The 12,276-nt window shown below is 40.5% G+C and overlaps 1 protein-coding gene across 5 annotated transcripts in view; it reads right to left on the reverse strand.

The window, feature by feature from the left end:
* The window catches only part of RPS6KC1 (ribosomal protein S6 kinase C1), a 546,019-nt gene that overhangs the window by 87,543 nt on the left and 446,200 nt on the right, over positions 1–12,276 (reverse strand). The gene's annotated exons all lie outside the window — the stretch shown is intronic.

Consider the following 12,276-nt stretch of genomic DNA (forward strand, 5'->3'; position numbering starts at 1 on the left):
ACCAAAGGCAAAATTGAGAAGGAAGGAGGGAATGGTACGGCATATATAAAGTAATGAGTCATGACAGAAATAGAAATCTAGAGAGGAGTTAAAAGAGAAGAAGGCTAATGTCAGAGAAGAAAGCAAACTGCAGAATTAAAAAAACAATCAGCAGTAAAGGTGAAGCCAAGAAGTGAGGCGCAATATTTAAGGCTTTAGTAGACAGAGGTTTAAGCAGTGGGAAAGGTCAAGGAAGGGCACGCCCTGCAGATATCACACATCTGGTGGGAAATGGTTCAACAACAGAAAAAATCTGAGAGTATAGGAACAGGGACAAGTAAGAGATGACCCCGAAAATTAGTGTTCTATTGGACAGGGGAAGAAATGTGAGGAAGGAAGGGTCTCGATCTTTTGACACCGAGCTAAACTCTAAACAACCTGTTGTACAATGATTTAGACATTGAAAATTAATAGACTTGCAGGAATTCAGGGTAATAATATAGTTTAAGAGAGTATTTTGGAAGAATTTTAAAATGCGGGGAAGAGGAGTAAAATGTTCATATAATCAGCACAGAAATAAAGAAAAGACAAAAGAAAACAACTCTAGTATACAAAGGAGAGCTATACACAGATACAAATAAAGGGCCCAGTACAGAGACTGGAAGACAGCAAAGAAAATGTAATAGGAATAGCAAAAAAGTAATCTTCTCTGGTAGAGACAATATCTACATTCAGATTCTTTGCCTTTGAATTTCTCAGGCGTCAGACTGATTCCTGAAGATTTTTGTGTGAGCAGAACCCTTATGTGCTGTCAGGTGGCTTAGTTCAGTTCCAGGCTGCATCACTGGCGTAGGAAATGACATTGCAGTCATCTATATATACGCCACCTCGGAGCGCGGAAGTCCGTAACTTTTCATGACATTCCACGCCAGGAGCACAGAGCCATGAAGAGCACTGACTTTGGTATGTTCAAACTAGGGCCCTGAAAGGAATCAGCCCTAACCCTAGAAATGTGTCCACAGAACGGGGAGGTATGGGAGGGTCTGTAAGGAATCTGCAGCCAGATATTGTTTCTACCAGATAATTCGTTACCGAAGGTAGGTAACTTGTTCATCTAATAGAGACATATTACCTCTGAATAGATACCAAAGCAATACCATCTCCAGCGGTGGGCTGAGGACAAATGTTCTAAACTAAAAAGTTCTGCAGGACCAAACAGGCAAGATGCCTATCCCTGTGGACCTGACTGTCCAGGCAGTGGTGTTTACCAAATGCGTGCAGAGATTCCCACACTGCTGCCTGGCAGATGGCCAGGACTGTGACTTCACATGCCATTGCTGTGGTCAGAGCCTTTCCTCTGGTGGAATGGACCGTTAAGCCCCCAGGAGGCTGTTTCCTGGCCAGAGCATAGCAGATTTTAATACGGAGAACGACCCAGCATGAAATGGTTCACTTCTGTATTGCCCAACATTTCTTTGCTCCAACATGCGCCATGAAGAGTTGGTTGTCTACCCGGAACTCTTTAGTGTGGTCAAGGTAGAGCAACAACATTCTTTTAGGGTCCAGATGGTGGAGTCACTCCTCTTTCTTGAGAGGGATGTGGAGGAGCATAACAGGTGGGCAGGGTGACTAGTTGCCCTAAATGGAATGTGGTCACAACTTTTGGAAGAAAAGAGGCTCTTGTGCGAAGCACCACTTTGTATGAAAATGCAGTTAAATAGGGAGGCTTGGATGACGAGGCCTGCAGTTCACCCACCCTTCTAGCACAAGTTATTGCAATTAGAAAGGCTGTCTTGACGGTATGAAGCTGGATGGGACAATTGTGCAGAGGCTCAAAGGGAGCACATATGAGGTAGGTGAGAACCAAATTAAGGTCTCACTGAGGCATGATAAAGGGCGATGATTGAAACATGCACAAGTCCTTTGAGAAACTAATTTACAATAAGGACTTTAACAAAGAGGGTTGGTCAGGCAGCAGCAGGAAGGCAGACAGAGAAGAAAGATTTCCCTTGGGAGTACCCAAAGCAGAGCTTGCTGAGCAAGGGTAAGAATGAAGAGAAGAATATCAGCGTGGAAGGCAGAAAGAGGGTTGACAGAATTTTTTGTACAATATAATAAAAACTTCAACAGGCGTATACCGTCTTGGTGGAGGGCCGCCTGGCTTCCAAATAATATTACAGACTTCCGGAGGAAGGTCGAAGTCTGTCAATCATCGTTGCTCAATTTCAATGCAATAAGACGGAGAGTTGACAGGTTCGGGTGGAGAAACCTCCCCTGCTGCTGTGATAGAAGATCCTTTCTATGGGCCAACCTGATTGGAGGATTTATGTTCATTCTCAGAAGCTCGGAATACAAGATTCTCCATGCCCAGTCCGGTGTCACAAGAATTCCTTGGGCCCGGTCCTTCCAGATCTTCATGAGAACTCTGGGCAGAAGCGGCATGGGCGGAAAGGCATACAGGAAGCCTTAACGTCACTGTAGATGAAAATTGTCCTCGAGCTATAGCTGCCTAGGAAACTCCAAAGCACAAAACTACTAACATTGCACATTCTCTTTGGAGGCAAACAAATCTAAGCTAGGCTCTCCCCACCTTCAAATGGAGATACCACTCATGATTTGCTAAGTATCAACGTCTGGCGTTCAAAGAACCTGCAAGATGTTGAAACATCAGGGTTGTGCCCTACTGTTTCAGCAATTTCCAGAAATGCAGAGCCTCTTGACAAAGGGTTCACAACCCCACCCCAATCTGCTTGTTGCAGTACCACATAGCAATGATGTTGTCTGTGAACACCTGCACTATTCTTCCCTTGACAGAGGGGAGGAAAATGCTTTTGATGCCAGTCGGATTCTTTGGATCCTTCGGAGCTCCAGCTAGTTGATATAAAGTCCGGATTCTGCTGGAAACCAGAGTCCTCTGATCTCCAGCTCTTCCAGACAGCCCCCCCATCCCAGGAGTGACACTTCTGTCACCACTGTAAAATCTGGATGGGGAAGGAAGAAGAGTCTGTCTGACTTACTCGCGGTTCATCAGCCACCACTGCAAGTCTTTTGCAGTTCCCTCCGAGATCTGGCCCATGTCAGAGAGATTCCCCTGATGCTGTGCCCACTGGAACTTTGGCATGATCCACCAGCAGGATGCAGGAGGCCACAAGGCACAGCAGCAGTCATACTCACTGAAATCCAGGACAGAGGCTGAAATATCGGTATCAATGCCTGAATATCCTAGACTCGCTGCTCGGGAGGATAAGACTGAAACTGCATTGTGTCCAGAACAGCTCAAATAAAAGGGAGCATCTGAGGGGGAGTCATATTTATAGTGAACGTCAGCAAATGCAAGAGGTCCGCCATAGCCTGGAGGTGGGAGACGACAGCCTAGGGCGAGCGTCGAGATAGGGGAAGACTGACACCCCAGATCTCAGTAGATGAGCTGCAACCACCGCATCACCTCGGTGAACGCTTGAGGGACGCTGGTAAGGCCAACGTCCTTACCAACGTGAACTGAACGTGCTTGTGATCTACCTTGAACCGCAGATAACGCCTGTGGGCAGGCAGGATGGGGATGTGGAAATACACATCCTGCAAGTCTAATGCTACCAACCAGTCTCATTGATCTAGGGCAGGCAAGACCCGAGCTAAAGTGAGCATCTTAAATTTTTCCTTCTTGAGGAAGAGAGTGACGGTTCTGAGGTCTAAAATAGGTTGAAGACCTCTGTCCTTTTTAGGGATCAGAAAGGTGCGGGAATAACAACCACTGCCTACTTCTGATATCTGAACCCTCTCCATGGCTCCCTTGGCCCAAAGAGCTGTAACATCCTCAAATGATCCTCCATCATCCGATTGTGAGTTGGAGGTATAGGGGGAGGGGATGATTCGAAAGGAAGGGAGTATCCTCACTGAATGATCTGTAGGACCCACCTGTCCGATGTAATGGACTGCCACTGGGGGAAGATGATGACGTGTTCTCCTACCAACTGGATATCCATGATCCCTTAATAGGAGACTAGGTGGGCTTAACGGCTGCAGCTGCCGGGCGTTGTGGTTGCATTTGAGGCAACATAAACAGACCAGATGGGAGTCTGTAACTGACATGGCACGGTGACAGGCGCTACACGGTTTAAAACCTGCCTTCCTTAAAGACATCCTCGACACACAAAAAATATTCGACAAAACATCGGAAAAACCTGTCAAAAAAAGCAACAAATGGTAGTTCTTTCTCCAGATCAGCGCTAACTGACGAATAAAGAAAAGAACTGACGTCTGCACGCCGACGTGGCATATATATAGGTGACTGCAATGACACTTCCGGTGCCAATGCCACCGCTGATGCACAGAGCCGAACGGAGCCAACTGACTGTATGTAAAATTACTGCTGAAGCAAAAATCTTCCAGATTCAGTCTGACAACCAGGAAATTCAAAGGTAAGGAATCTGAAGCTAGAAGTCTATCAGATAACTTACAAAACCTGAGCACAGCATAAAAAGAATTTGCAAGGTAGCATGAGATCCAAGAAGAGAAAGAGCCAGACACACCAAATGAGTGTTCAGAAGGACAGAGATCAATCATGACAAAGGGAAAAAATGAATGACAGCCACAGTACAATGGGTTGTGTTAAAGAGTAAAAAAATAATCAAGTGATCTTGCCTAAATCTAGATTGAAGGAAAGAGTAAATAGAGTCCACGGAAACTGAAGACTGATTTTGAATGACACTCTGAAGGAGTTGTGAGGAAGGAGCTATATTGGAGTATCAGAGTGTAGAACAGGTAAAGCAATAAAGGTGAAATGCAGCAGCCTGAATAATGTTTGACAGAGATAGCCAGGTTGAAAAGTACAGCTAGTCAGGCATGGTTCAGTTACAGGAGGAATTAAGGCAGTTGGGAGAGGATTAGCACTGAAAATGGTGGGATTTGCAATAAAAAGAAAAACCAGAAGCTCACACTTTCAGAGCTATGAGAAGACCAGAAAGAAGAGCATTCCAATTACTCTAAATAGAACAGTAGAAGATTATATCTAGAGAACGAAAACATGAAGAAAGACATTCTTGGATGTGAAATGGTTTGTTGACTCGGAGGCTGGTTAGGACTGAATTGAAAAAATACAACAGGGGAGCTAATAGTCAATTACCAATGGAACACGCATTTGCAATGCAACGGGTCTCGCATTACGTCGAGTTAGAGCTGTTAGTGTTGTAAACTCCTTACCAGACTTTTCTTAACACATTAAATGGATAAAAAAAAATGAGCGTGATTGCGCTGTGTGTAAGACACAACTTTATCGCACTGCGAAATAAAGAGAAAAAGTAGTCCAGAAACCATACGGAAAACATGGAGGCTCGTATGTTTCCAGTAGTTTACTGGTGCTCTCGAGGAGGGCTAAACATCGGAAAAGGCATGACGTATGCATGCCTTTCATGAATGAAAAAAAGCGGATTTTAAAAAGCGAGCACACAAACCAAAGAAAGTAACTGACATAACATCGGCGTGGTTAAAATCCCCCTAACGAGAGATTAGAAGAGGGACAGAGTACTTTGCGCTCGCTCCTAAAAAAGGAGAGGAGTATCTCAAGAAAACATTTTTGCCAGGTTGTTGGTTTACTTAGTGGCATGGAAAATGTAATGTGGTGATGAGGGAAATGTACACAGACTAGCTTGAACAACAGTGAGGTTCAAGAATTTATATAGCACCTCTCAAACTTATGCAATGATTTTCAAATAGGTAAAAGGGCACACACTTGGATAAGGGTTTAGTGCCAGATGGCAAAATGCCAAAGGATAATGATTTTGAAAACAGACTCTTATAGCACAGGAGGTTAGATAAGAACCCTGGTTTGAAGGAACTGACAGGAAAGTTTAGAAAGAGTGACATATACTAAAGAATGAAGTAAAGATCGCGGAGATCTTAAAAAAAAAACTCTAAAAGGTAATTAGAGATGAGGAGATGGGACACAATAGGATAAACGAAAAATGGAGCATTAAAATATTAGAAGACATCAAGTAAGTGATATAGGAACAGTCTGGACAGTGCAGAAATAATCGCAAGCAACGAAATCAAGAAGGCAGAAAGGCAGTATTACAATGGGGAGCGTCAAAGGGAAGACTGAAGTTGCCAAGATGAAATAAATGTATTTAAAAGTGAAATGGCAATTAAGGGTGAGCAAACTCGTCACAGAAAAAGAGACTGGAACAGGCAAATACATACTCCCACTAGGAAAAAGAATGGAGACTGCAGCATGGTGATATCCAAATGAAGTGACAGTATATGGAGATGGGAGAGAGTAAAACAATACGGGGTGAAAGCAAATTATGTTCTTTCACCACTGTTTAAAACATGAGGTTCAAGAGAAAGTGCAAGATTAGGAGGCTGCAGCATGAGTACAATTCAAGTGTAACAACAATTCAAGACTAACCAAAGTTCTGCCGCAGAAAGAACACAGGCTCCAATGACAAATGGAAGGCAAGGTTGGTGGTATAAGGAGAATGTAGAGAAAGAAAACATGAAGATATGACACAAGCACACTCTAAAAGAACATGTGATATCAAAGTAGGACATTTAAAGATAAATGGTATGAATAGCACTGTTTAAGGAGGGGCAAGGTAAGTATGATAATGGGTTGGGTGCAGTGTGGTCTTCAAGGTCTAGACAGGAAACATATGGCCCTTGACTCGGACAACCTTCTAATAGGGTAACCAGGTGAAGCGCCCTGAATGCACTTCAGGATTTTAGGATCCAGCCTGGGCAGCAACACATTACGTTGCTACAAAATGGTGATTACGCGCTCAAGGTCTGTGAGGGGCAGAAGCAGAATCGGACATCATCAAGGTGATTGGAGGGGTTAAAATATCAACCACCAGCTGCAGGAAACACAGCACCCAAAGGGAGCCAGAGTCCAAGAAACCGTGGCGGAGATGAAAGAAAGTGGTTATCATTTAATGAATGCACTAACAATTAACTGCTACCAGCCACTTTGGCATGGCACATTCTGTGGTCATCTAGGAAAAAACAGGTGATTCAGGAAAAACCTAATGACTTTGTAATCCTTGTTTTCGTAGTTGCTGAAGCACAATAACTTAACTTTGATTTTAAGTTAGGAACCATACGCTTAAGGTACTTTGAAAAAGAATAGCTGCGGGCATGAAACGGGGACAAATCAGACATTTGGTGCTTCCTAATTGCCGCCTTGCAGTGTTTTGAGGACGAAGACAGGTATATGGTTACATGCAATCACACAGATTAATATAACAGGCAAGTGTCTTGGTGTTGTTAACCTACGCTGACAAGTAGGACGTTTGCATTGTGATGATTCTTGTTAGGCCTTGTTGAAAGGGGTGTATATTGTTTTCTAACTATAATTCTGTACAAATGTAGTTTTATAAGTTACACATGATGTTTGCCAGTTTATGCACACTTAAGTATGCATGTGTTAGCTTTTGTGTCACATCAATCGTAATGGCTAAAGGCCCTATTGGTTCAAGTGGGAAAAGTTATGTCAGATTCCGTAGGACTGATCTATTTATAATGAAGTTACTATTTTAATGTTTTTTATGTGTTAAAGGCAATAGGCATTAAAGGGAGAGTTATTATTACACTGTGCTACATCTGGTACGCATGTATTTTTAAGGGCAATGTAAAATAAATATACAAAATCACATGAAAATGATGCAAAATATGAATCCATAGTTTAGCACTATAGTTTAGCGTGAATGGCGCCCTTGTTTTACTTTGTGACGTTTTTAAAGCATTTCACTCTAAACAAAATTGTGTGAAAAACACAATTGCCACCAATAATAGCCGGTCACCTTGTAGCTTTCAGCCTTGTTCCTGCAATTTCGGACTATAATTTCACCCCAAATAGCAGAATAATTATGCAATGTGATAGTATGGCTTAATTTTGCATCGGAATGTAATTTTGTCTGGCCCTGGTATTGTTTAAAGTAATCTGCAAGATTATGCAGAACATAATCTTGCAGATTACTGTAGTAGTTAATGGTTTTGGTAACCCACTTGAACAAAACATGGGGATAGAAGATTTGGCCTATGGCAATCCTTGGTAGTCTAAATTAGTAGGCATTTTATATTGCTTTGACAATTGTAATTCTGTACATATAAGTAATTTTATTACGGAACACTTGATGGATGCCTTGTGGGAAAGTTTATGACCTGGATCTGTGTTGGTTATGGTGACAAGCCAATGATAAAGATTATAAGCATGATTGTTTAAAATGAAAAGGTTTGATAAAAGCAGTAAGTTTGACATACTGATTAAGTGAAGCATAGGTTTAAACTAAAATATACAGTGTACAATACCTCAGCAAGACGGACATCCGCTGCTCTGTTTAATTTTGTTATTACAAGCATATGCCTACTAGGTTTAGACAGAAGCATGCTTTCTTTTTTCTACTTGTATTCTTTTAACTTATCTTGCAATTTTTGTTGAGTACATGGTGTTCTACTGTGGGGGTGTCAGAAGGTAAATGCAAGACTGAGTTAGTGAAAAGGATGCACGACTGCACAAATGAGAGACTGCATGTATGATGACCTACCGGGTGCCTAAGCTCATCAATGACACACTAAGGATATCCCTTCTTCTTTAGGCACGTCAGTGATTAATTAACTGTTTCTTTCTCTTTTGGGAACTTATGGGGATGAGTTGGTCAGGGGACAACTGGCCAAAAAAGTATATGTTTTATGGATCAAACTCTGAGTCTAAACATACCCTCACTCTTAAGTAGGGCAATTGTGCCAGTTCTTTTATGCCACTAATAGGCAAGGTGGCTGCTGAGGAACCCAAGGTGAAGAAACTGTTCCTCCTCGCCATCTGTAGTCTGGAAGTTATTCCTATGTGAAATATCTTAATAATATAAAAGATCGATGCACAAGTGGAACAAAAAGCAACTTTAAAAGAAGAATCCACTGCTTTAATTCAGGCCTGGGTCAAAGACTAAAGTGGTCCATTTCTATTACTCAGTAAAAACGACAGCATTTGAAAAACCACTACAGATGTAAGGCAATATTTATAAGTTACTTATTACAATCCAGGTAGGTGCCTTTTGAATGTCTATGGATAAAATTGATAAACAGGCTTTCTTAAGACAACATGAAGTATACAAATAATTTGAGACTCTTGGTAAAGTTCTGGGAGTACAGTTGAAGAATGGTGGATCACAGGGATAAACAGGGATAAACATTGGGCATAAAGAATAGACGGTGGCAAGGCAGGGCAGCGGACACCTAGTGTGAGATCTTGCATTTCTTTTAGGAACATTATTGTGGTATCAAATGAACTTTAGATTGTATTATGGTTGCAGTCTTGAGGACAGTGCCTGGCATGGCGAGGATTCGGACAATGTAACAACTCTAGAGGTAGTGAAGGGATTCAGTGGGTATCAGTTACCTTCCCAGCACTAAATCAGTGTAGGCGACTGATATATTTAGGGCAGATTAGATGGACTGGACCTCTGACGGTCCCAAAGGATGAGACCCCCCAAGACAAGAGTCAAAGTCTAAACCATTAAGGTTTATTTAGAACTAACATTACAGAAAGCAAAAGGCTATTGATTAGTTAATTTAAATCTATAATTCATAATAAATAAAGGATATCATAAGGTCAACCTCAAAATCATATAGAGCCAAAACGCAAACTGTCATAGGGGCTGCTCCATTTTAAAGGAAAGTAAAATCTTTATAGTATCTAAGTACAAAGTCAGCAAAAGGAAAGATTGAACATAAAATAAGGTCTGACATGCATTCCAAATAAGGCACATTTTATAGGTTCAGAGCAGTAGAAAATCATGACTTCAACATAACAGAAGGAGGTAACATGAGCTGAACTAATAAGCTACAAGACAAACCAATCAACATCGCGGAAATTGTGTTACATAAAACGGGCTACTCTAAACACATCCCAAAAACTAATAGTCAAGTATCCCCATTAATCTACATACAGGTGTAAATGACATTACACTACTAAACAATGACCTATTAAATAGTGAATAGGCACACAGTTGAAACATTGCAAGAATATCTCAGGCAGGCTTCCTTCGTAAACACATTAATTGATAGAGTGAAAACAGACACCTCCACGGAAAAGCTCATATTTTGGTCTATTTTGTGAAAAAGGAAAAACACAGGATGAGATAGAAATCATGCATGCAGTGCACCTTCAAGACCCATGTTTCTTTGGCTGTCAGTGCAACCAGACCACAGGTCCAGTAAATCAGTTTTGTGTTCTTCTTATGCCAGTTGAAACAGATGAAAATGAACATTCATTTTCAGTAATAAATCTGCTCTAATATATGCAATTACTTTAGAGAGGGATGAGAGATTTGGTGGCTATTAGTTACATCTCAACCAGGAAGAGAGGATGCACCTATCCTCAGAACTTTACAAACCATTTTTTAAACATTTTGGACAATGTATCAGATATCAACACTACAGGTTTACAAAATCTACATAATTTGTCTTTGTGTAACTATGCAAAATTATATGAAATTTAGCAAAGTGTAAATCCATTACTTCGTGCTCTATTTTAGAGCAAACTGCATCCTTGCGTCTTTGGTCCAAGGATGTATTTAAAGAACAGTACAGCAAATAGCTGCTCGTGTTCTGTTGTTCCTGTGCATTCATTTTCTTTTCTTTTTTAATCACAAATTGCACCATTCTCAGAATACAAGCGTAACACGAAATTCCCAAAATTATGTTAGTGTAATTTAAATTTTACTCAGGCCTATTCAACATTCAGGCCGAAAATAATGAAATCACATCAATATGGTAATATATATATATATATATTTTTTAAATAGACAAATAATACAAAATGTAGTTACTGAATGTGCCTTGTATCATCCTACAGCTTTGCTCAATGTGATGTCAAACTGTATACAGAGATTTTCTATATGTGGACTGCCCATCTGGTTCTAGTATTTGTTTACTCTGGTTAGCATGGACATCTGCCAAGCCATGACACAAAGGCTCACAATCAACCTGCTGTAACTATTTATGATGGGTATATTGTAAATATTTCTAAGCCCCAAATTCTGACTATTAAGGGGGTTTCGACTAATCACTTAGAAATTAAATGAAGGCTAGTTTGCGGTCTCAATATGAATTTGAAATGTCAGAATATCTATGAGCCACCGCTCAGCACATTTTATAAATGGTAAAATTATCTAAATGCATAGATTTATATTTTGGCTATAACCCTACTAGTAAATATTTTAAACATTTGGATGATCCATAACTGTGTGCAGCTATAAAATACCGAGGACAGGCTCCTATTAAGCCATGGAAGATGAGCAGTTCTTGATTTTACATTTAATTTTAGATGGGTATTGTGCAACACTTGAGTAAGATTCTGTTATGATTTCATTTTCAATTCTGAAATAACTCAATATCTTCTGAGATAACGTGGTTATCAATATTGTACATGAGTAAAGCTATTTGCAATCCCTTGAAGGATGTATGTTCAGGTAGATGACAATGTTCCTGGTCTATACTTTGAAAGAATATGTGATGGAAATGTGCTGAGGTGTAGAATTCTTCAGGCCGGTATGGATCAGCCTTGCAATCATAAATATTCAATTGTTTTCTTGGAGGCACAACACACATTCCTGCTACTAAAAGTCTCTTTTGCTTATGCATATTCATTTAGGATTAGACTATTCAAATAGCTAATGAAGAACTGGATATTTATCCTATAATGGAAATCTTTTACCTATGATACGACTATCATGTAATTCAGCAGGTTGTTAGTAAATGTCATGTACGGTGAAAAAGCAGAGAATGGGGATAGCTGGTAAAATAAATTAGGGATTACTATCACTGAAGACACAGTCAGCTGGTAAGAGTCACTCTCTCCTTTACACTTTACGGAGTCAGATTTAAAGTGCAGCTTTACATGATGTATATGACATTCCAAAGTACTTAAACAAGTCACACAACAGGGATAATCTATTATGACTAAAATGCAAACAAGACTCAGCTGAAACTTGCACTATATTTTTCCAATGCTGTTTTCTGGCAGCAGACTTTGAACAAGATTATTGAACCATACTTATAGTATGCAAACCTATCAAAGTTATTGTGCTGGATTTAAACATGTTTATACCACAGAAACTGCAAGACTTTGTCTGTTTTTTGCTATGGTAATTGGATGGTTGCTCATTAAACGAAAACTGATTAAGGGTTTTGATCAATTTCCAACAGCGGAACTGTTTATGAAATCCTAAATCTATGGCAATTTGCAACTTACTCATTCAACTTTGACAATTTAAGAGCTGCTTTAACATTGTGAACTGCTATTTT

Source organism: Pleurodeles waltl, chromosome 5, assembly GCF_031143425.1.
Source record: "Pleurodeles waltl isolate 20211129_DDA chromosome 5, aPleWal1.hap1.20221129, whole genome shotgun sequence".
NCBI lineage: Eukaryota > Metazoa > Chordata > Amphibia > Caudata > Salamandridae > Pleurodeles > Pleurodeles waltl.